Raw genomic sequence first — 24,628 nt, 5'->3', positions numbered from 1 at the left:
CACACACTGTACAGTGCGGGCCGATCCCCGCTCATCGCCAGTTTGATGTTCAACGGGACAGCCATTGAACGAGTAACCTGGGATGTTCAGCAGGGACTGTGCTGCCCACTTACCCACATGGCGCCTGCTCTCCAAAGAAGATGCTGACACAAAGGAAAAATCACCTACTCTTACTCCAACTTTCCCATCCTCCTCCCACCCCCCTTCCGCATCACTTCCCATTCCTCCTCATCCTACTCCCTTCCTTCTCATAATGATGGGAAGAAGCTCACAACATCACAGTATGCTGACCATTCCCCAGGGATGGAATAATGGCCGTTCAACCTTTTCAAATGAAAGAGGCTTCGGGGAGGCCCCCTTAACTGCTCCCATTCTTATAATAGGGCAAAAGATGACTTCTTTTGCGGGACTCCTTCAGGTCCTCATACGTGCTTAGCAGCGCTCGCGTTATAAGCTTAATTTGCTGGAGCCCTTCAGGCAATCACTTGGAATTGGCGACCTGAAAAGCTCCAGCAAATGAAGCTTTTAAAGTGAGCGCAGCCCTGCAAGGCATGTATTTAAAACAAAGAAAAACACCATTGGGTTAATATCCGCCGATTATCGCTAGACGCCCAGCCAGCGGAGAGTTGAAACACTAAATTCCCACTGAAAAGATATAAATTCTCCTTTGACAGCAAGAGACGAATGAGAAGGAACCAGTGTTAAAAAGAAACACACTGATAATCAGTGGGCACTTAGTGTTTCAGCTGCCTGCTGATTGACCATCTCATGATAATTGGCGGCTATTAACCGCCTGTTGTATTTCCATGTTTCTGCTATAATGTATGCATCCATGGGTGCCTCATACTGTGTTCTGCTTCAATGTTGACATTGATTGATTTATTTATAGAGCGCTTTACACCAAGGCGCTGTACAGTGGAACAACATAATACATGACGACAACAAAATAACAGTGGAAGCAAAATTACATCATGCATCATACGACAAAACAGTGCCAAGAGCAATTAACTGAAGGGGAGGGGGGAAAGGGAAGTGGGATTAGGTGGGGGGGTAGTGATGAGTTGGACGAGGGAAATGGAAGGGAGAGAGAGGAGGGGCAGGAGAGGGGAGAGAGAAGATCAAAGGGAAGGAAGAGGGGGTAGTAGAGAGGGCAGAGGGGGAGGTTTCAAGGAGGAGAATGGAGGAGGAGGGATTTAAGGGAAGTGCGAAATGAGGTGAAGGTCGTGGTAGAGCGGATTGTGAGACAGAGTGAGTTCCAGTGCAGAGGTGCAAGGAGTTGGAAGGAGCGGAAACGGGAAGAAGCACAGGGGGATGGAGGTACAGTGAGAAGGAAATGGTCAGCGGAACGAAGGGAACGGGAGGGGGAGTAGAAGGAGAGAAGGTAGGAGAGATCAGGAGGAGCAAGACCATGGAGGGATTTGAAGACAAGGCAGAGAAAGTAAAATTATAGCTGTAAGTGAAATGGTAGCCATCCAAGGTAAGAGAGAGAAGTAGAGATGGAGTCACGGGAGGTAAGGAGTCAGAGGGTACGAACAGCAGAGTGGTATATGGATTTAAGAGGGGCAAGATGAGATGCGGGAAGTCCAAAGAGTAGAGAAGAGCAGTAGAAGAGGCGGGAAAAGATGAGGGAGGAGATTAGGAGTTTGGTAGCGTGGAATGTGAGGGAGGGGCGGATTTTGCCAATATTGTAGAGGTGGCATCGGCAGGTGCGAGAGGTGAGTGAAATGTGTTGGGAGAAGGTGAGAGAGGAGTCAAAGAGAACGCCTAAATTACGAGCTTGGGGAGGGATAGGGAGATTGGAGGGAGGAAAGTGAATGAACGGTGCAGAGGAGGGAGGGGGAAGAGAATTATCTCTTCCCCCTCCCTCTCCTCCTCCTCCAGTTTTATCTGTGTTAAGAGAGAGAAAGCGGGAGGACATCCAGTTCTTAATAGCAGTGAGGCAGGAGGAGAGTTTAAGGTGAAGGTCAGTTGAGAAGGAGGAGAAAGAGAGAAAGAGTTGAGTGTTGTCAGCATAGAAATGGTGGGAGATGCCAAACGAGGAGATAACGGGGGCAATGAGGGAGGTGTAAAGAGAGAAGAGGAAAGGACCAAGTACAGAACCTTGAGGAACACCGTAAATAAGAGGGAAGGAAGGAGAGGTCTGGCCACCCCATGATACAGCGAAGGAACGGAAGGAGAGGTAAGAGGATAGCCATTTGAGAACAGGGCCATTAAACCCAAAGGAGGAGAGAGTGTGGAGAAGGAGGGGATGATTGACAGTGTCAAAAGCTGCTGAGAGATCAAGGAGAATAAGGATAGAGGATTGCTTGGCATGTCGAGCAGAGAGGAGGGAGTTAAGGATAGAGGTGAGAGCAGTTTCTGTGGAATGTTTGGGACGGAAGCCAGATTTGAAGGGAGGAAGGAGAGAGGAAGTAGTGACAAAGGATGAGAGCTGAGAGTAGGCAAGGCACTCAAGAAGCTTAGAAAGGAATGGTAAAAGAGAGATAGGTCTGAAGTTAGCAGTGAGAAGTGGATCAGCAGAGGGTTTCTTTAGAATAGGAATAATCGTAGCATGTTTGAAAGCAGAGGGAAAGGTTGATGAGGAGAGGCAGGTGTTGAAGAAAGTGGTAAGGTAGGAGATAAGAAGAGGGTAGATCTTGCGAATAGGAACAGAGGGGAGAGGGTCTGAAGGGGCAGACATAGGGTGGGCTTTGGATAGAAGGGAGGAGACTTCGGAAGGGGAAACAGGTGAGAAGATGGACATGAAGGATGAGGGAGGAGAGGTGGGAGGAAGAGAGGGGCAGTCAGAGAGGGAGTTGATTTTTTGCCGAAGGATGAGGATTTTGGAAGAGAAGAAGTTAGCAAAGTCAGAAGGAGAGTGTGTGGAAATGGATGAGGGATCAGGAGTGGGAGGAGAGAGAAGACGAAAGAGAGTTTGAAAAATACGACAAGGGTGGGAGGCTTGACACTGGAGAAGTAGTAGGAGGATTTGGCCGAGGCAAGACAAGAGTTGTATGATGCGTGGTAAGAGAAGTAAGAGGTTTGATTATAAAGCGAGGGAGTTTTGAGCCAGAATCTCTCCAGACGTCGGAGAAGGCGCCGCATAGAGAGGAGATGGGGAATAAGCCAGGGTTGAGAAGGCTTCCGGGTTGGACGGAAGAGAGAAAGGGGGTAAAGTTGATCAAGGGCAGTGGAGATAGAGGAGGAACGGGAGGATAGAGCATCATCCGCATAGAATAAAGCAAAGACTTGGAGAGTTGGAAGAGAAGAAGAGCAAGTGTTGAAAAAGAGGGTAGTGTCGAAGTCACAAAGGTCACGACGTGAGTAGATTGGAGGGGAGGGATTAGCAGCAGGGGAGTGTGAGAGAGGAGAAAGGGAGAATGAGGGTAAGGCATGATCAGAGAGATACACAGGAAGAGAAGAGACCGGGGAAGAGGGATAGGAAGAATTGAAGATGAGGTCAAGAGTGGAGCCAGAGGAGTGAGTGGGGGATGAAGGGAGGGGGGAGAGGAGGTAGGAGTCAAGGATGGAGAAGAGGGGAGAAGATTGAGGGGGAGAAGGAAGATGAATATTAAAGTCACCAAGTACTGATAGAGGAGAGGGGGAGGGACAGATAAGTGAGAGGAGATGATCAAGGTTTTCATAGAAGGAAGAGAGAGGGCCAGGGGGACGATAGATGATCAGGAAGAAAATAGGGTGGGGAGAGGAGAAAGACTTGTAAAGGAATTCAAAGGAAGGGAAAGAAGGGAGAATTGGAGAGGAAGAAGAGATGTATTTAGGGTGGTAGAGGAGTCCAACGCCTCCACCACGGCCAGAGGGGCAGGGGGTGTGAATGAAGGAGGAAGAGGAGGTTGTTAAAGAAGCGGGGACAGAGGTGTTATGAGGGGGAATACAGGTTTTAGTTAGGCAGAGGAAATGAAGGTTAAGGCGAAGGAATAAGTCAAGAATAGCTGTGGTTTTATTACAGATGGATCTGGCGTTCCAGAGAGCCATGTTCATGAGGGCAGAGTGGCTGGCAGTAGGGGGGTAAAGAAGGTGAGGGCTGTGAGAGAAGGAAGGAGCGTGACTGGAGGAGTGGGGGTGAGGATAGTGAAGAGGACTAGGCATTAGTAGGAAAAAGGAGAGTAGGAGGGAAAGGAGAAGGTGGAAGGGTGGAGAGAGGGGGGGAGAGAGAGGTGGAAAGGAGTTATGGAAGATCGCATAACAAAGGACTCAGAGAAAGGACGAGTAAAGAAGGGACGTAGTTGTAGGTGTTAGAAATGGAGGGGATAGAGACCAGTGTGATAGTTACAGAAAGGGGCAGTGTGCAATGGACGGACCAAAGTGTGGGATGGGGAGAGGATAGTAACAAGTTAGGAGTAATGTGGGGAGGCGCCAGATAATGTTGCATGGGGGGATCGGGGGGGGGGCGTAAAGTAGGAACGGTGTAAGATAGTAGGTACAGGATGGTGCCAAAGGTGGTCTCAGGTCCAGCGATGAGAGATGGCAGACAGGAGCCAATAGAGTCAGAGGGTAGCAGGCACTTGAAACTGTAGTTGGAGGAGACCAGGTGCCTGAGGCAGGAAGAATGAGGTAACAATTTTGGGCTGCTGCACCTGGATGGTAAAGTGCAGGAAACGTAGGTAACTGCATCCACAATTAGAAGGGGAGAGCAGTGGCACCAGATACAGTGTGGAGGCGCCCGGGGAGGAAATCACGCAGCCAAGGTATGTGGAGGAGTACAGAGTTCCAAGGAAGCTGGAGTCACGTTAGGACAAGGGGGCAGTAGGGAATGGGTCCGAGATTAGAGTGGTGGTATCAGGAGAAAAGTAAGAGAGTCAGGTTAGAGGGCCACTGCAGCGATGCTCTGTAACCTCACCCACCCCTGGGCGGGGATGGTTGCCGGCAGTCGTTGAAGATGGGAAGGAGGCACCAGCAGGAGGACTCGCAGCAGCAGAGGAAGAAGGTTGTACTAGGGGGTCCCGATCAGCCAAGTTGGTCAAAGGCAAGGAGGCTGCAAGCAGTGCGCCAGGTGACAAAGGGAGACGAAACACCGCTGAATCGGCTAGTTAGGTCTTCAGGCAGGTCACCATGCAGTATGGACAGTCAGGTAGTGGTGAGGGTGCCGATCGAACACACTGGACAAAGGCAGGGAGGGTAGAAAGGAGTGCGCCGAGAAGATAGACGAGATGTGTAAACCACAGCCTCAGCGGTTGTCACGGCCACAAGGCGGAAGGAATGCAGGAGGGGCTGGGCTGGAGAAGGCGTACCTGGATGTGAGCAATCGAGCTCAGACGGGCAGGACCGCTGTAGGTGGCACCCCAGGCAGCCACAACCCCACAGGGACTGCAAGTGCACCTGGGGGCATGGGCCTCTACCAGAGATGGAAGTGTAATATATGCACAGAATGCAAAAGTGGAGGAACAGATGACTACATAGATCGAACGAGTGTGTAAATCGAATGAGTATGTGGATCGGATGAAGGTATAGAATAGATGAACATGATGAGCGGATGAGCATGTAGAATGGTTGGGTATGTATATCAGACGAGCGCATATGGCGGATGAGGGCATAAATACAGAGAAGCAAATGTTGAACTGATGATTGCACAGAAGGTATGAGCGTGTAGAGTGGGGGAGCGTGTAGAGTGGGGGAGCGTGTAGAGTGGGGGAGCGTGTAAAACGGATGAGGTTAGAGAGCGGATGAGGCTAGAGAGCGGATGAGGCTAGAAAGCGGATGAAGTTAGAGAGCAAATTAATTTATAGAACTGGACTACTGCGCACTAACAAATGACTCTAAGGGGCTGATGAGTGCACACTAATGTTGAATGCGGGGAAAGCATGAGTGCATAGAGCGGATGAGTGTGCAGAGCTTGTGAGTGCAGGGAGCTGGTGAGTGCCGGGAGTGGAAGAATGCGGGGAGCGGGTGACTGCGCACGGTGGGTGAATGCGAAGTACAGGCGCAGACATGGTGCATGCGAGTGGCAGACAGGAGTGCATGCGTGGGGCAGTCAGGAGCGCACGGAGCGGACTGGAATGCATGAATGCATCGAGCAGATCAGAGTGTGTTGCACTGACGGGGACGCATGGAATGAATAAAAGTCCATAGAAAGGACAGAAGCGCATAGAACTGCGCGACGTACATAGTATGGTCTGGAATGCAGAGAACGTATGAAAGAGCATATAACCCATCATATCACACCCCATGCTTACTCTCTTCTTTACACCACCACTCAACTAGAACACAGAGATACTATGACACCATTCGGTATAACTGTTCTCATACCAACACCTCCCGCTCACTCCCCATCACTCTAAGTAAACACTGCTGGTTACACACCCCCCAGCCAGGCATTCTCCTCATGCCTAACACAGCCACAGTCGGTCTGGATAAATCCTGCCAGAACTAACACATACCCCCGACCTCAACCACCACACCTACAACAGCTATTTAACGAATACTGCACCAGCTGCACACATACCCGGTGCGCACACGCGCCGTTGACTCTCCCTACTCTCTCTACTGACCTGAACTTCATTTCCCAAGGGCGTTCAACCTACCAGCGCCTTCACACCATACCAACGGTATATAAGGCGCTATATAAGTGCAAAATAACATAACATATAAATCATTGGTATGCTGTACCACTAATTCTTTTAATTTTTACAGGCATACTTTTAGTTCAAAGTTTCAAGAAACGCAATCTTGACGTTTTTGTCTTTCTCCTGAGCCAAATATAGAATCAGCTCAGCCCGGACATTCAAGGACTGCCAGTTTCCCAAGTCACAGCTCGGCAGGCACACACACACACATACCCAGCGTCCGTGCCTCTGCAGGTCGTTAAGGTGTTCAGCTTGCAAACACATTTCTTTTATCAATGGCAGAGCCTTTCATATGCATGGTGGAACATTTCCTACTCAAAGGGCTCACAAAACACTACTTACCTTGCAAAGCTGTGCTAGTTCAAGTGAGCAACACAAAGTTCCCATTTAAATATTTGTTTATATCCATGATGTCTACTGTCTTGATATGCAAAACAAAAAAGTTGCTTTAAGTCACTAATCAATCAACATCATGAGTAACAACGTGCTGGAAGTTTGTGACAAAGAATCTGCATATCTATCTGCGTTTATTACACAACTTTTATTACAGGTCTTATTTCAATCATTGAAAGTACCGTGGGGTTAACTAGATTTTTCAGGTTGGCAATATCGTGCACTCTGGGACTTATAGTTTACCGTTCAGGATGGGAAAATTAAAGCCACAATGATATTCCTTTGGTTTAACATGTTGCTATAAAGGTTTACATGCTGCCCATGTGGCTTTATTATTCAATTTGCCTTTTTAAGTAAACTCTATAAGATCTTATTACTGTAGACCTTGAAATCCAACTATTTGAGCCAAAGTTTGTGCTCCTGGTCAATCCCCCTCCCCCACCACACACACTCTCTCAACACTGCACCGCGCCCAAGCCAGCTGTCAGACCATCCTAGTCCCATCCTTTTTGGATGCAGGCATTTTACCACTAGTTCCTTTTTTCCACTTGCACCTCTGGCCCCTACACATCTTCAGCGGGGTCTGCCATTCCCACCACATGTAAACACAACAGCTAACCCACTTATGAACTCCACCATATTTTCTCCAATCAGTGATGTGTTTTCTGCAGTCCTCGAATAATAAAAGAGTTGCAAATTATAAGTGTGCTACTCAAAACAAATATACTGGATGAAGATGACGTGGTAGATGTGAGCATTTTGACCATATACACGATGGGAGTGCAGATGCCTGGGCTTTGTAAAAGAAATTTATGAAATGAAATAGAATGATGGTAGACCCACCTCCAGATAATATGTGAGACTAACCCGCACTCATTTTCCTATGCTCACCGCACGACATATGCATACTAGTATGCGGTTTGACAGATCCAGAAAGTCTGGTCTTGCAGCAGCTTAAAGAGAGACGTTCTGTTTTAATCGGGAACCACAGAGAGCTCCATTTTATCAGAGGGACCCTTTGATCCACAACAGTAATATGGGGGGACTTATGTAAGGGAGGCATGATATCAGAAGCATGACAATGACACAAAGGTTACATGTTTCAAAACCTTTATTAGTTTCTTGGTGTTTGGAAAAACTCCTATGTTGCCCTATAGCTATGATAGGAGTAGTCTCTACCATGAAATAAGAAAGACAACACTGTTTTAGCCAGTCTCTGTCAAATCAACATGGCCTATACTAACATAACCTAATGCCTGCACTCTCTCTTATACAAAAAGTGTGTAAAGGGGAATGTGTATGCAAAGAAAAGTCAGTGTTATAAGATAAAGGATCAATGTGGCTGAGTCCGCTCTCCTCCCCACATTGGACATCACGGAGTAAGGTGGCCCCCGCAAACAGGATGACACACACTGGCTCAGGTTATCAAAAAATGGCAGTTCAAAACGTGTGTCAATGCCCGCTTGGCCTTCCACGTTAAAGTCAATTATTCCAGCTTTCCAAAAGTTCTTTCATAGTTCAAAAGAAGTTGACGTAGGTCTCGCTCTGTCTGGCTCGGACTTCCCAAGGCATCAATAGTTCACATAGGCCTCCCTCAGTCGGGCTCAAACCTTTCAATCACAGCACCTGCAGGGGTTCCCTTCCCCAAGCTTCATCCACATTCTTTAGAGGTTCCCTTCCCCTAACTTATTTCATGGTGCCGGTCTCCCTCAGCCGGACTCAGAGCTTTCACTGATATCGAAGACTTTCGAATGTGCAAGGCTTTTAACATAGACCTCTGCAGGACCACTTCCACTTTCACTTCAGCTTTCCCTTAATATTATTTGCTGCATTGTCTCTTGATATGGGTTGTTCTATACCTCAATCAGAAAAGTTCAAAGAAATCTTTCTCTTCAAGCAATCACCTTTAACTTCTCCTTTCGTCTGACTTCATCTTGACCATTTCGAATTTCGGAGTTTGATCACTTTGTCACTTTATAACAAGACATCAAACATTTTGCAGAGACAATCAAGTGGACTTTTTCCTTTTGCCGGACTACCCGGCTACTCAGAGTCACTGGCTTCACAGTTATCTGTAACCTACAAGTTCATTACTGGTTTGTTTCTTTCGTGTCTCATCAGCACGTGCACAACCTTCAATCGTGCGATACACTGTTTTGGCTTCAATCTTTTCTTGACACAAACCGGCGTTTCATTTCTTTCGTTAGCTCACCAGTTGTATGCATTCCTTTCTTGTCCTTGCAGCTTTGATTCACGAGTCAAGGTTCATACCACAGCTTGGCCTCGCCTCCCGAAGGCATCGTACTCGTGCAGGGATTGTCAGGGTTTTCAAACCCCTCACTCTGGTCCGTGGATCGGTCATCCTGCTCTAGTGGGGTCACCTTTGCCCCAGAAGATCTGCTCGTTCTCATGTCTCACCTTGCTCAGCTCAGAATGTGTCTCTATGTTCAGCCTTTTATCCGTGGGGGGGGGCTAATGGGTATCAGATGAAGGTGATTAAGGTCAAATGCCTGACTTTGCCTGACCTGATTAACGGGACATGTCCAGTCGTCCTCTTCCTCGTCCCAGTGTTTATGTAGAAAGGGGGAGGGAGTTGGGATGTTGGAGAATCCTAAAAAATAGGGTGTAGTATGGGCACGGGAAATGGGGGGGATACTGCGTCTCACCATCGGTTGCCTCACCCCCACTCCCCGAAGATCCCCCACCCAGGTGATCCTCCCACACTGGTCCACCCCCAGGGTCTGGATCCAAAGGCGATGGCCGTTTCCTGGCCACCTGAGAGGGATCCCCGGGGACCCTTTGGTTTCTCACACTTAGTATTACATGTTTTCACCCCTTTACCTTTTCTCTTGCAAAGCACTCTGGTTATGAACTCACGCATACAGGAGATTGTTGGTGGGGACCCAAGTTCATGAAAGTAGGCTTAGCCTACACCAATCCCTGTGGTCCATTTGGCTTTAAAAGAGTGCCATGCCCTTCTTTTGGCAGATCTGAAGACTTTGCAAGGAGTAGCAAGAAGAACTCATTGGGGCCCTGGCCGAAGGTACAGTCTGCCTTACATCTTCCACCAGTGAAGGAAGGCCAGGACTTCCAAGAGGGAAGCAAGATCCCTCCCCTCAACATCTCCCAGGGAACAGAGGGAGATACTGGATCCAGAAGACCCTGCTAGGTTCTGCAGCAAGCTTCCTAGGTGGAAAGTGCCAGAGAGTCTCTGAACCAAACCGAGGACAAGGCTGTTACCTGCAACACTCTCCTCAGCTTTGGGCCGCCCGGTTTCAGAAGCTGCAAAACACCCTAAAACCGACTTGACGCTGTCAAGCACCAAGAACACCTAAAAGCACAAAGTACATTGTAGTTTGGTCCCCCTGGTCCTTCTCTGATGGCCCCTAGAGACATTTTAAGACCCATTGTTTCCTTTGTGCTGAAACCAAGTATCCTTGAACTGTTGCAATTATTTACTATACCCAGTGCCCTCCTGTCAGCATCCAGAGTGCATCCCTTTTCCCGCTTTGAAACTGTCCTCTGCATTCCTTCACAGGGTAGGTTGTATTTCGCAGTATGCTAGGACTGTCTGTTGTGATAATAAAGTCGATATTTTTATACAACCTTGACTGGGCAGTCCCTTTTATCACTGTGCAACAATTGTATTTTCGCTGTGTTGCACCTAACCAAGGATCCGCAACCTTTCCGAGATAAGCCTGCTGTTCTGCGTTACCAAAATTGGACACAGAGGTTTATAATTTGCTTGTGTTTCCTATCTGTGCGGATCCCTTCTGGTGTACTAGAGCTGTGGGGCTGATTGATGGTTTAGAAACCTATATTGATCTCTGGACCACTGGTGCCCTGTAAGTTGATTCGCACAGCAGACATCTTCAAATTGCACTCAATTTAAGCCGCTTTTCGGAAGTTGCCATCTATACCTTTTAGTATTACATACCCTGTTAGCCTGTTCTGAGATCTAAATACAAATACGTTTGTTGTTAGAAATGCTCATGTGGAAAATGTAAGCGAGTTTAGTCTGACATTCTATGCTGCCTTGCATACTCGTGCAGCTCCGTCGCCCTCTGCTGGATAATCCATGATATCACAGCACAGTGCTCGAATGCATGCACACGCCGTCGTCTCCTGGGCACAGAGAGCAGAGCTTGCCCCAGACCTGTCAGGCTCACTTCATTACACATGCCCGCTTGCCATCATTGTCAGAAATCACAGAGGTGCCACGGAGAAAATTGGACTGTGCAGAGGGTTTTTAAAAATGATTAGAAGGTGGGATTTACTCGTTATATCTCTAGTAACAAAACGCAACTTCCCGCGCATGCTTTTCGCGACATACTGAAGTAAAGTTAAATTAAGTGTGCACAGACACATGATTCGGCTAATTACTCCACAGTACAGATACAACCATGAAGCAGCACACGCAGTGCTTCTGTGTTGAACGGCACGCTGCATATGAAACATTAAACATATAGAATACCAATATAAACGCCACATTTGTCTCGTCTAGCAAATGGCCATCACGGTTTTGTTTACCCGAGGTTGACTGGAGTTTGATGAATGGGTAAGATATCCTCCAGTGACTGGGGTCCCGTCAAGATGAGGAAGGCCGGGGCCTAGCAGGCACGAGCGCGCAGTAGATAGCGCATGCGAGGAAATACGCAGATTTCATTTGCCGTACGTTTTCGACATTAAGCGTTTCTTTTTAATTTTCTTTTTAAAGACGTTTTGTTTCACAGTTTCTTAGGCCAAAGTGCATTTCTCTCAAATGACTACGTTTACCATTAAACTGGGTAATATTAACAGTTGTTATTACAGCACTTAAAAGCGCAAAGAAACATGATATAAGATCCATAGCCTATTATTGTATGACAAGAGAAAAAAAAAACACGTCTGCAATTTGCATGACCTTGAGGCACTGATGACCGTCACGAGTCACGGCTGATGTACTGGGCTGTGATAAGGGCGTCATGAAGCGTGTGTCTGGAGTAGCCCCAGCAGGAGGAGGTTTGGTCGTCAGAGGCCCCGCTCATCTCCTTTCAGTGGAAGCACGCAGTGACGTGTGAGCAATGCCGTTCCTCATTGGTCCTATCGAGAGTGGTTTCTGGTGCACTGGCCTAGGGGACATGTGTAATAGTCAAAGATTGTGCGCAGTCATGGCGTGGGCTAGATATAATTTCCACCCATCTGGATTTAGATCGGAAATGACTGTATTTTTAGATGTGTCCCTCTGTTCTGTTTACAGACAATACATCCGGATTTTATCCCTCCGCAATGGGTGCAGCAGCAGAAGCGGCATTCGGGGGTTTAAATTGTCTGAATTGCAGTGGGGGCTGGAGAATTTAAGTGGAGAGGCGTAAAGATTTCCCACAAATATGTCTTTGTGACCGAGTGTAACAACGGAGCCCAAACCAATAAAGCCCGAATTTTTTTTTTTAAATAATGGGTTAACATGATGCATTTTACAGCACACTTTTTTGAAACATTTAGTAACAAGGCAAACAAATTTGCAATTGGTTTTGTAGGGTAACTCATGAAAAAAATCCAATAGATGCAAGTCACCAACGTGCACGGGAGCATTTCTCCATCATTTTTTCATGATGCATTTGCCCACAATATGTGAAAGTATAAAAACATTGTCACGCTAGCTGTGCCCTTACATTTCCATACTGGCTGCACCAATATATGTCAGTATTTCCATATGAGAACACTCATGTTTGCTTTGTACATGATGGCAGTAATGATACTATGAAAAAATATGTCCACGCTGGTTCTGCCAATACATGCCAATACCCCCACAACATACTCCTGTTGACTTTTCCAAAATGCATGCTGCAGTATGAAAATACGTCCAAACTGGCTGCACCAAAATGCCAGTCTAGCTATAAAATAACACCTATCATGCTTGCTTTATCAAAGATGCCCAACACAAAATGTCATACCACAGTAAGAAATGGCTGAACTGGCTGCTTTAAAATGCCAGTCCAGCTACATAATAAGACTAACCATGCTTCTTTTTTTTATCAAAGATACCCAGTAGAAAATGTCATGCAACAGTAAGTAATGGCTAGACTGGCTGCATTAAAATGTCAGTCTAGCTAGATAATAACACTTATGTCTGCTTTATCAAAGATGCCCAATACATAATGTCATGCCACTGTAAGAAATTGATAGACTGCATGCACCAACATGCCAGTCTAGCCACATAACACTTATCATGCTTGCTTTTTCACAGATGCCCATTAAAAATGCCATGCCAGCTCCTGGTGCATCAGTGCCTCTTATTCACACATAATCTCATTCCTTATGAATGTGATTATGTGTGTGTTTGAGGCACTGGAGTACAAGGGGACAGTCATGCCATTTTTTACTGGGTGTATATGCCTAACAAAAAATGCCATGCTTGCCCCTTGGTGCCCCCTGCACCTCATAGGCACATAATCAATTGTGTGCTTGCGAGACACTGGGGGACCGGCACAGCATTTTTACTGGGCATCTGTCATAGTTGCCCAGTAAAAAAATGACATGTCTGCCATATGAACCCCTACCTCCTCTCACATGCACACAATCAATGTGTTTATTTGTGTATGCGAGGCGCTGCCGGCCCAAGGAACAGGCATGGTATATTTTTTACTAGACCTCTATGATAGATATCCAGTAAAAAAATACCATACTTATCCAAAGGGCCCCACGGCGACTCACAAACCCACACAATCAACGTGATTATGTGCATATCCGAGGCTCTATGGGGCCCAGTGGGCAGACGTGGTATTGTCTACTAGACATCTATCATAGATATCCAGTAAAAAGAAACCATCCCTGTCCCCTGGGCCCCACAGTACCTAACACATACACATAATCAACGTGAGTATTTGTGTATGGGAGGTGCTCTGGGGCCAGGCAGCAGGCATGGTATGTTTTACTAGACATAAGGAATACAATGAAGAGAGCCCAAATTCCACGATTGTGGAGTCCTATCTTGTTTTTGGGACTTAAGGTTACACAAGACTCGAAAAGATAGGACTTAGTCCTTTATCAACAGTTATCCATTCATCTGAATGCCATTGGTTAATTCAAAAAGTACACATTTTAATGGAGATAGCAAAATAGTCTAAAATACATGATTAAACCCTCTAAAAAGATACAAGTGTATCGTGTTGACAAAGACAAACATTAAGAACATACAATTCTAAAAGATCTTAGAGATAATGACTTTCTAATCTCTAATTCTTCTATTCTAATTCTATTCAATAATTAGGATTAGATTGTCCCTTCATTGGAATTTTCAATTCACTCAGACAGTTTAACTAATTAGACTGACAAAAAATTCTCGGAAGACAGAACGCTAGGCTATAGCGATGACTATGCAACGGCACTCATGAACGCCATCTCGATCATCAATAACAGTGAACTGAGCGATATCCCAGATAAATCAGACGAATGGGATGAAATAATCCAACTTCGCAAAAGACTGATAAGGACAGAATTACATGGCGCCATAATGTTGGAATACCTAAAGAACTGTTGATAAAGGACTAAGTCCTATCTTTTCGAGTCTTGTGTAACCTTAAGTCCCAAAAACAAGATAGGACTCCACAATCGTGGAATTTGGGCTCTCTTCATTGTATTCCTCATGTTATAGTGGCGATCTGTCACAGAGACTTAACAAGTGTAGGATACAGCCTTAAGCCTTGAAGAACGAAGCACTCGGGTATTGAGTAGTTCCTTAGACCGCGCCCCTCTCTAGACTTTTCCGGCTCCCTATCCAGACATATTAAAAAGCTAATATGTCGAAAGACAGAACGCTAGGCTATAGCGATGACTATGCAACGGCACTCATGAACGCCATCTCGATCATCAATAACAGTGAACTGGGCGATATCCCAGATAAATCAGACGAATGGGATGAAATAATCCAACTTCGCAAAAGACTGATAAGGACAGAATTACATGGCGCCACAATGTTGGAATACCTAAAGAACAAAGCCTTACCACAAGGCTTAACGGTTCCAAATGAGCCACGACTGTTCTTAGACAACGCCAAATTCATCCTACAATGGAGCTACATAGCTAACCGTTGTGGGAGAGATTGGCTGATATTAATAATAGATACATCCAAAGAAACATCTAGCAAAATAGAAATCAACCTAAAAAAACTGGAAGATGACATTAAAAAACTAATTGCACTAGACGTAGTCAAAAAGAGACTGGAAGAGATAGAAAAAGAAATGAAAGACTTCAAACAAACTAACACATTAGAAAGAATTCAAAGATTAAAAAAAGATCTGAGTAAATACTCACATGAAAAGGCATATCCCTACACTAAAGAAGGATATAAAACACAGATGGCCCAGGTACAAGGACTACCACAAAACAACAGACAAGTTAGATTCAGGGCGACATCATATAGCTCAAGCAATTCAAGTAGCGATCCAGATAATACTAACCCAGGTCAAAATCCACCAAATCGTGGAAGAGGAAACCCCAATCATAGACAAAAAAGAGGAAACAGGAATCAAGGGGCACGGCCTTTTTTATACCAAGGGCCCAATCGGGGCCAATGGAACGGGGACCAGAGATACCTGAGGAGCGGAAATCAATTCTAGTGAATTTATCCACGTATACGCCTACTAACATGGAAAAACAAGTTCTGGAAAAGGGCCTAGGATTCGTTATTTCGAACAAACATGATCCTTTTCTGTTCCGCACAAATTTTTTTAAATTTATGCGGAAAATAAGACTCAAAGAATTCTTTGCTACACGTAATGAAACAAATGGAGAACCCAACACTCTGAACCACTCATGGCTCAAAAATCCCTCTACTTTCTGTCCCCCCTCATACACTTACTCGCCAGAATCAATAATTTTTGAAAAAAGAGTTCTGGCGGAAGTAGCCAAGTTGGAACAACAAAACATCCCTATGTATCAAAACTTGACCACTAATGAGAGAACAGTGATCGAATCACTAGCTTCCAATGATAAGATCATTATTAAAAGAGCAGATAAGGGGGGAGCTATAGTGTTGCTAAATAAGACAGAATACATAGAAGAATGCCACAGACAACTAGAAAATGAGAACTATTACAAGAGATTACCTACAGATCCCACAAAAGAATTGGAAAACCTCATTGAAACTAAAACTACCAAAGCTTGTGATAGAGGATGGTTTAGCAAACAGGAATGGGCTTTTCTGAATAAAATGGAACCAGCAACACCCAAGTTCTACTGCCTACCCAAAATCCATAAAACGCTGACTAAACCACCGGGTAGACCCATAGTTTCAGGGATTAATTCTATTTTAGAACCGTTATCTAAGTATGCAGATCACTACCTGAAAGGATATGTAGAGAAAATGAGATCTTACCTAAAATATACCAAATATGTGATCAATAAATATGAAAACCTCCCATACGATCCCGCGAAAACACTCCTTATAGGTCTAGATATTGTATCCCTGTATACTAACATCCCTCAACAAGCTACACTTGAAACCATCAGCGAAATTCTACTCAATAGACTTGACAACGACCCAGTACCCAGCTCTTTTATTATGTGGTGTATAGAAATAGCTCTTACACGAAATTATTTCGAGTTTCAAGGCTCATACTTTCAACAAATAGAAGGAACAGCGATGGGGGCTATGATGGCCCCGAGCCTAGCTAATCTATTTGTAGAATTTTTTGAGAAAAAATACCTTTACACAACAAATCCTTTTGAAGCACATATACAGTCATGGGCGAGGTATATCGATGATGTCCTGTTAATTTGGGCAGGGACAGTAGAAAAAGCAGAGGAATTCTTAATTTGGCTCAACAATTGTAACCCACATCTTCAATTTACCATTAATATTCAAAAAACCTCCATCGATTTCCTCGACCTCACCATTTTTCATGAGCACGGGCGCCTGTTGGTTAAACCCTACCATAAAAAAACAGAAAAAAATTCACTCTTACATTACTCCAGTCATCATGTTAAACACCTGAGAGATAACCTTCCATACGGCCAATTTTTAAGACTCAAGAGAAATAGCAGCCAAAATGCAGACTTTGAAACAGAAGCAAAAAATCTGACGGCCAAATTAAAACAAAGAGGATACCCTAAAAAACTGATCAAAAAGTCAGCCAAAAGAGCGGCGAACAACAGGGAAGCCCTCCTAGAAGCAAAAATTAAACAACCGCAACAAGATATGCTAGTATGTGTTAACACTTTCTCTAATTTGAGTCTGAAAATTAGCCAAATAGTAAAAACCCAATGGAAAATCTTTGAGAAGAGTGAAATAGGGATTCCTGTTCCTCTTTTTGCATACAAAAAATCCAAGACGATTGGGAACACAGTGAGTAGTAACAAACTCAAAGAAAAACCAACAAAAACCCTGAGCCTGACTGAATCCTGGGGACTTAAACCTATAATTGGACATTACCCATGCACTAATTGTGCAATGTGTAAATTAACCCAAAAAAACCAAAGAAATAGACATAGGGTTACTCACCTCTTGGAAACAAAAACTAATGACTAAATGCAATTCTGAATATGTAGTATACATGATCACATGTCCGTGTAATAAACACTACATAGGGAAAACAAACCGGAAGGTAAAAACCAGGATGCTTGAACATAAAAGCTGTTTGAAAAACAAAGTCACTAACGCACCTCTAGTAAAACATTTTGGGGAAGCACAACATGGTTATGAAAACTTCAGCTGGACCGTTTTACTAATGGTACAAGGGAGAGATCACAATACAAAAAATAGAATCCTACTTGAAAAAGAACGGAGATTAATTTTTTTAACTAAAAGTGACAAAATAGGACTCAACGAGTCTATAGATTGGTTAAAAATCTGATCGCCCTAATGTATAATTTATAATCATCGGCACAACCTTCTTTTTGACTGTTAATAGCAGAGCCAGAGAACACAATTGAAGTAGAGGCCCTTTAATGACATAAACACTAAAAAAGGACTACTAGAGAGCTATATATAGACCTCTCAAAATGGCGGCCCAAACATAGATACTAACCAGAACAGGCGCAGGCACTCATGAAGGAGGATCTTACAGAAGGAGCTAAAATCAGCCCATAGAAGACACCAGCCCACAGGGATACCACTCCACCCTGTAGTGGCACCATTGGGAATGACTAGAGACCAATAAACAGGTCAATCATGATACACACGGTAGCCTGTGCAAAGTATTGAAATACAGAGAAGTAAGATAGCACTTAGATTTAAACTCGGCATTTGACTTGCATTTTTTAACATCCTTTTAGCATTTTCTTAGCACTTTTCTAGCTTTAAGAATAGCTGGAGAACAGTTTTACTGAAGTCTTTTTTCGAACTGTTTTCAGCAATGGGAAACAAATCCATTTAGAACTAACGGATACAACCCGTGTGGTTTATTTCAGAAACCAATTGTAGAAGCCTCTACACAGAAGCTAAAACTGCATTAACACATCCGCACAACATCGCGGCAAGGAAAAGAACAGAGAGAGTTTTCTGACTAAACTACTGGTAAGCTGACTAAAATGCGACCTTTTTAAGAACCCATGCATAAGGGATAAGCTATTATGATCTCGCCATTATGTTTAAAATACGTTTAAAATATATAGAAACCATAACCAATTACTAAAGAAAGGACACCACTCCTCTCCAAATTAAACGACCTCGCAGAGGAACTGCAATTACCAGAATGCTTTGTGTTTTCTAAGATGAAGGCTGGAGTAGACTTTCTTGTAAATAAAATAATTTGTTGTTTGCAGATTCGGTAGGAATATCCTTCCTCCCAAGAAAATTATGCCCAAAACATGTGGACATTTTTTCGCCTGCTAATCAAGAAAGCCCCCACACTAAGAAGACCAGGTAACCAAATGGACACTGTAGTCTTTTTTGACACCTTTAAAAGTGTCTAAAGAAACATAAATTGATTCTTTTTTAATGTTTCTTTATCAACAGTTATTATCATCTTAAAGAAGAGGCCAGAAGAGTTCATACTTAGCTGAAGCCCATTCTAAACCCCCCTTATTGACCACTCCTGAAGAAAGTCCCAAGACCTACACAGAGGACTGAAACATGTCGCGAATTTTTTGTCAGTCTAATTAGTTAAACTGTCTGAGTGAATTGAAAATTCCAATTAAGGGACAATGTAATCCTAATTATTGAATAGAATTAGAATAGAAGAATTAGAGATTAGAAAGTCATGATCTCTAAGATCTTTTAGAATTGTATGTTCTTAATGTTTGTCTTTGTCAACACGATACACTTGTATCTTTTTAGAGGGTTTAATCATGTATTTTAGACTATTTTGCTATCTCCATTAAAATTTGTACTTTTTGAATTAACCAATGGCATTCAGATGAATGGATAACTGTTGATAAAGGACTAAGTCCTATCTTTTCGAGTCTTGTGTATGTTTTACTAGACACCTATCATAGATGTGCAGTACAAAACATACCATCTCTGTAGCCTGGGCACCACAGTGGCTCAAAGATGCACACAAGCTGATTATGTGTGTATGGGCAGTGATGGGGGCACAGGGAGCAAGCATGGTATTTTTTACTACACTTCTATTGTAGATGTCTAGCAAAAAAAATACATCCCTATCTCCTGGGCCACACAGCGGCTCGGGAGAGCCGATTTTGCCCAGTGCTCTCCCGAGGTTTAACTGCATTTAAAGCAGAGACATTTGCTTTGCACGTTTTGTTGTTCCTTTTTAGTTTGAGGGTCAGATATGTTTTGGGCACAAGGACATTGTGCCTACTTTTGACGACGAGGCACAGACTGATCTTTAGTTTTGGATCCATAGGTAGGGAAACTCTCTTTAGTATAGGGGCATAAAGGCCGTTAGTCAAACCTTTTTGTTTTAATAAAATGTTTAATGTTGAACAAATTTGTGTCCGTCGCGTATTTCTGACCCCTCACAGTACATGGTAGACTCATGCTTCATAACCCTAGATACTGTTGGAAGTTGACATATGTTGGGCGACCATGATATGATCTTTGCAAGATTTTCAGTTTGTTTAGTCTCCAGATTTACCCTACAAATCATTTTGGTTGTAAGTGCAATTGACCAACATCGATATTTTAGTTCAGCCCAGCAGCATTCAGAAACCTCATCAGCATATCTGTGCCCTCTACACATAAACTCAATAGGAGATTATTTGTATCCCCTTTTGGTGGGGCCGCTGGTGCAGTTAATAAAATAGCAAAGGGACCCTCACCACATTTTCTGCGCCAGGCCTCACCAAAACCTGCGACAGCCCTTCAGAACCAGCTGAGCTTTTCATCTTTTCTAGGTCAACAAATGTATGGTATAGTGAAATGTCATTTCAGCCATACATAATTATTTATTTTAGTAATGCAGAGTGCTATTTAAAAACGAATATAGGTACACTAAAAAAAAATAGCTGCAAGCATGATTTCTTTCTCTACTGTTGCTATTGTACTACAGTTTTCACATCTATAAAAGGGGAGTGTCAAGGGGGTGGGGCTTCCACAATGTGGACATGGCTTCGAGTCTGGTTACAAAGGTGGCAACCCTAGGGCTCGAACACCTCTGGGCCCTTCCCATGTGACCTGTCTGTGGTGTCTGTGACATTTCTGATAATTTCTGTGGAGTTTTTGCCGATACACTGTGGTTCATTACGAGATCCCCGTTAAAACAATGGAAATACCGGTGTGCCAGTATTGCTGTTACCGGCAGGCGATCGACAGAATTATCACGAGTTGCTGGGCACGTACACTCATCCTGCTGGGGACGGTAATACTGGCATGCCAGTATTACTGGCATCAGCAGCCATCTGACGGTATTACCAGCAGATTTGTGCCGGTAATACCGATACCGAAACTGCTGGAAATTACCGGCACTGGAATTGGCATCACCGCCAAAACAGGAAGTTGGCCTGCTGCAATCTTTAAAAACTCAATCCACGCCGAATCTCCCATTTGCTGCTGCCCTCGATTGCTACAGAAGGTGCCATCGCCATGACTTAACAACACTTTGCGACAAAAGGGTTATTTACCAACTCCATATCACAATCCCTCTCTAGGATACTATCCTTACGAATATGCAAATGCTCTACGGTCTAGTCATTTCAGTAGAAATCAAGCGTCACACTCAAAGCAACCATATTTCAGTACACAAATAAACATTTTATTATCTCACAATTCAATTTTCCATTTAAAACAGTACACATCAACCATTAATAGCAGCGATTCTTCCTTAACATAAAACGGTGTTAAATCAAAAGTACATTTATTATAATAATGTTTATCAAAAGCGAGACACCGCTCTTCACCATCAATTTTCTCTTAAAGTGCTAGTGCTTTTAGTGCAAAAAGTGAAAATCTTTAAGCTAAAAATAAACACACATTCTTCCATTCAACCACATTCACCCTATAAGTTTCATTCCTTGGTACTCCATAAAAAGCATCAATAGGAATTTTATCAGGGGCACGCAGTTTCCCGCTTTTCTTTGAAGACTACTATTTGTAGTGGTATTCGCAATGGGGCCCTAGGTTTGGAACTGTCCTTGCTAAGCTCTGTTCATTGTTAGGGTATCTTTCTTATTTGCTGCCAGGTCACAGGATGGGTTTTGAGGTGAAGCCCACACCTCCTTTGTTGTATGATCAGGGGTTTATCCTGGATACCTCGCATTTGTATTTGATGTTTCCAAAAAGTGAATTTTCCACACTGTTTATGGTCAGTTTTTGGTCTGTTTTCCCTCTTCTTTTTTGTTTTAGGTTTTTTCAGTTTTGGGTTCAAATTTTATTTGTTATCAATTGTTTTAGGTGGACTTATAGTCCCAATTGTGGTCAGCCACGGACAACGGACTGAGACGCTCGTACGCGACATCAATTGCTAAATCAATGGGCAATTTACTAGCCCAGCCGTCATCCACTGGACTGACCGCGTTCTCTTCACTCAACCCCACCGGGGGCATCCACTCCAAACCACTAGCCTTGATAAAGACCCACGCGGTCGAAACAAAACCCAAAACTGACCTTAAACAGTGTGGAAATCCACTTTAGGAAACATCAAATACAAATGCGAGGTATCCAGGATAAACCCCTGATCATACTGTTTGTAGTGGGTTGGGGCTGCACACTGTTACAGCTTCATCCCACCACTTATTCTAATCTGCATGGTTCTTACACACAAGTATGATCACTCTTGACAGGATCTGTTCTCCTGAAATGACATATATATGAAAAACAGAGGAGGGTCTGGGAAACTCTCTACCAGCACGAACACAGCCCATTGACTTGTTCTTGGGTGGATGGCCCCTGGGAGAGTCTCAACCGATTCTTTAGCTCACTGTCCCTTTCACAGTGAAGACATTTCCCTGCATATCAGTCTTTGTCCTGCCGAGGGGAAGTCCAGCACCGAAATGCTAGGCAATTCTCCTCTGAACAAGAGTACCACAGCAATCCCATACATGTGTTTCAGCCTAGTTGGGCATCATCAGTGAGGTGAAGCTGTGCCTCTCTAAGAGCAGTGAGCAAGGGATACACGTCTGGATTCCCCTGGTAACTTAGGGTGAGACCCAAAGTTACTTGGTATGCAAAATAGAGGGGTGTCTGGGAAACTCTTTACCAGCACGAACACAGCCCATTGACTTGTTCATGGGTGGATGGCCCCTGGGAGAGTCTCAACCAAGTCTTTAGCTCACTGTTCTTTTCACAGAGAAGGCATTTCCCTTAATATCAGTCTTTGTCCTGCCCAGGGGCAGTCCAGCACCGAAATGCTAGGCTATTCTCCTCTGAACAAGAGTACCACAGCAATTCCCAGGGTGAGACCCAAAGTTAATTTATGCAAAACAAAGGGGGGTCTGGGAATCTCTCTACCAGCACGAACACAGCCCAATGACCTGTTCTTGGGTGAATAACCCCTGGGAGAGACTCTACCAAGTCTTTAGCTCACTGTCCCTTTCACAGAGAAGAAATGTCGCCGCACATCAGTCTTTGTCCTGCCCAGGGGCAGTCCAGCACCAAAATACTAGGCAATTCTACTCTGAACAAGAGTACCAACAGCAACCCCATACACGTGTTTCAGCCTTGTTGGGCATCATCAGTGAGGTGAAGCTGTGCCTCTCTAAGAACAGTGAGCAAGGGGTCCACGTCTGGATCGCCCTGGTAACTTAGGGTGAGACCCAAAGTTAATTTATGCAAAACAATTTTTGTTTATGTTTGTTTAAAATGTGTTTTATTTTTGTTTAACAATTTAAGCAGAAGAGGCATATCCAACTACTGAAGTATCATTACTACAGTAGGGGTAATGGAGTCACTGAGGTAGTGAAGTGGATACCCGAGTATCGGATATACTCAGCCTGATTGGAGGTGGTGTGTGTTTAGGCACACCTTGGTCTTGTGATTGAAGGGTGTGAGGGAGTCGAGTGTGTGTTCTATTGTGGGATCTTGAAGTTTAGATTTGGATGAGCGGTATGGGTGCCTCTTTGTGTGAAAAGTTTTGTAATGGTATTTCAGTAGTTGGAGATGCTTCTTATTCACTTTGCAGAAAGAGGAAGGGACATTGGTTGTAATTGTGTCCCCCGGCGGTGAGGACGTTCATTGGTTTTGGGAAGTTGTTAGCAGAATGTCTTTGGTGAGATGGTGCAGGTGCATTAATAGTTGTAGGTGTGTGTGTGTGAGTTGTATATAGCTGTCATGTTTGAGTTAGCTGGTTGTGTTTTTGATATCGCTAAGGAGGGGAGATATGTAAGCATCTGGTCTTCTCCTGCATCCTAGTGGAATCTGGAGTGAGTGTTATGATTGACATTGGAGTGTTACAGATTAAAATGTTTGTGTGACTGGTGTTCTTTAGAAGGCAGTTGGAGATGTAAGCCTGAGAGAGAGGATGCTGGTGTTTGACTATGTAACTGGAATCTACCATCTTGATTAATATGACTCTAGAAACAGGATGTTACATTTGGAAACAGAATAAAGAAGTTGCTCATCCACACCATAATGTCAGAGTCATCATATATGAACCCAGATTTCCACATGTTTTTTTTACTCTTCTGGCCCTTTTTGCACTGACCACAATTGTACATGATTCTAGATATATCTGTTCAAGCGATTCTCCAAGGTGTGTCTTGTGTGGAGCCGCCTTGCCGTCTTGACATAACACTCGAGCACTGACCCAACAGGACATCTCCCCACACCAACAAACAGCCAAACACTGTATAAGAAGAAAGCAACCACCAAAACGCAACTCCCTGACTGTTGCAATAAAGAAAACAGATCGCCCACATAAGTGAAGCAGAGATGACCGCACACACGGTTTACCCGTAACCAATCCGAGACCACACAGATGCTCACACACCAGAACATCCATAACCGATAGGCTTGCGTATTAGGAAGGCGAAGTGGTCCCTGGCCAACGTGCAAAGCATTCACTTATCACTGGCCCCCAGAGTATTGGACCACATCAGAACCATGAGCCACTCATTATCCACTTCAGAGCATTAATCAGTACTTGCAAAGACCCCCATACACCACAATCACAAACAGATAGGCCAGCACGTATGGAGGACCTAAAGGTAACCCAATACTGCATTTAAGAACTGGCGATATGGTCTTTGGGTAATAATCCTGCATTTGCAAACATCTACCAGGAGATTGCAAGGGATGGTCCATTCGAGTAATTTGTATACTAGAGGATCCACCATCAAGTGATGAGTGCTGTCCAGTG

The 24,628-nt window shown here is 44.2% G+C and overlaps 1 protein-coding gene across 1 annotated transcript in view; it reads left to right on the top strand.

The window, feature by feature from the left end:
- Positions 1 to 24,628, top strand: part of EFHD1 (EF-hand domain family member D1) — a 372,581-nt gene that overhangs the window by 274,297 nt on the left and 73,656 nt on the right. The window lies entirely within an intron of this gene.

Source organism: Ambystoma mexicanum, chromosome 10 (genome assembly GCF_040938575.1).
Source record: "Ambystoma mexicanum isolate Mex_15411 chromosome 10, UKY_AmexF1_1, whole genome shotgun sequence".
Taxonomy (NCBI): domain Eukaryota; kingdom Metazoa; phylum Chordata; class Amphibia; order Caudata; family Ambystomatidae; genus Ambystoma; species Ambystoma mexicanum.
Note: the sequence above shows the minus strand (reverse complement) of the source record. Positions and strands in the feature narration are given on the sequence as shown.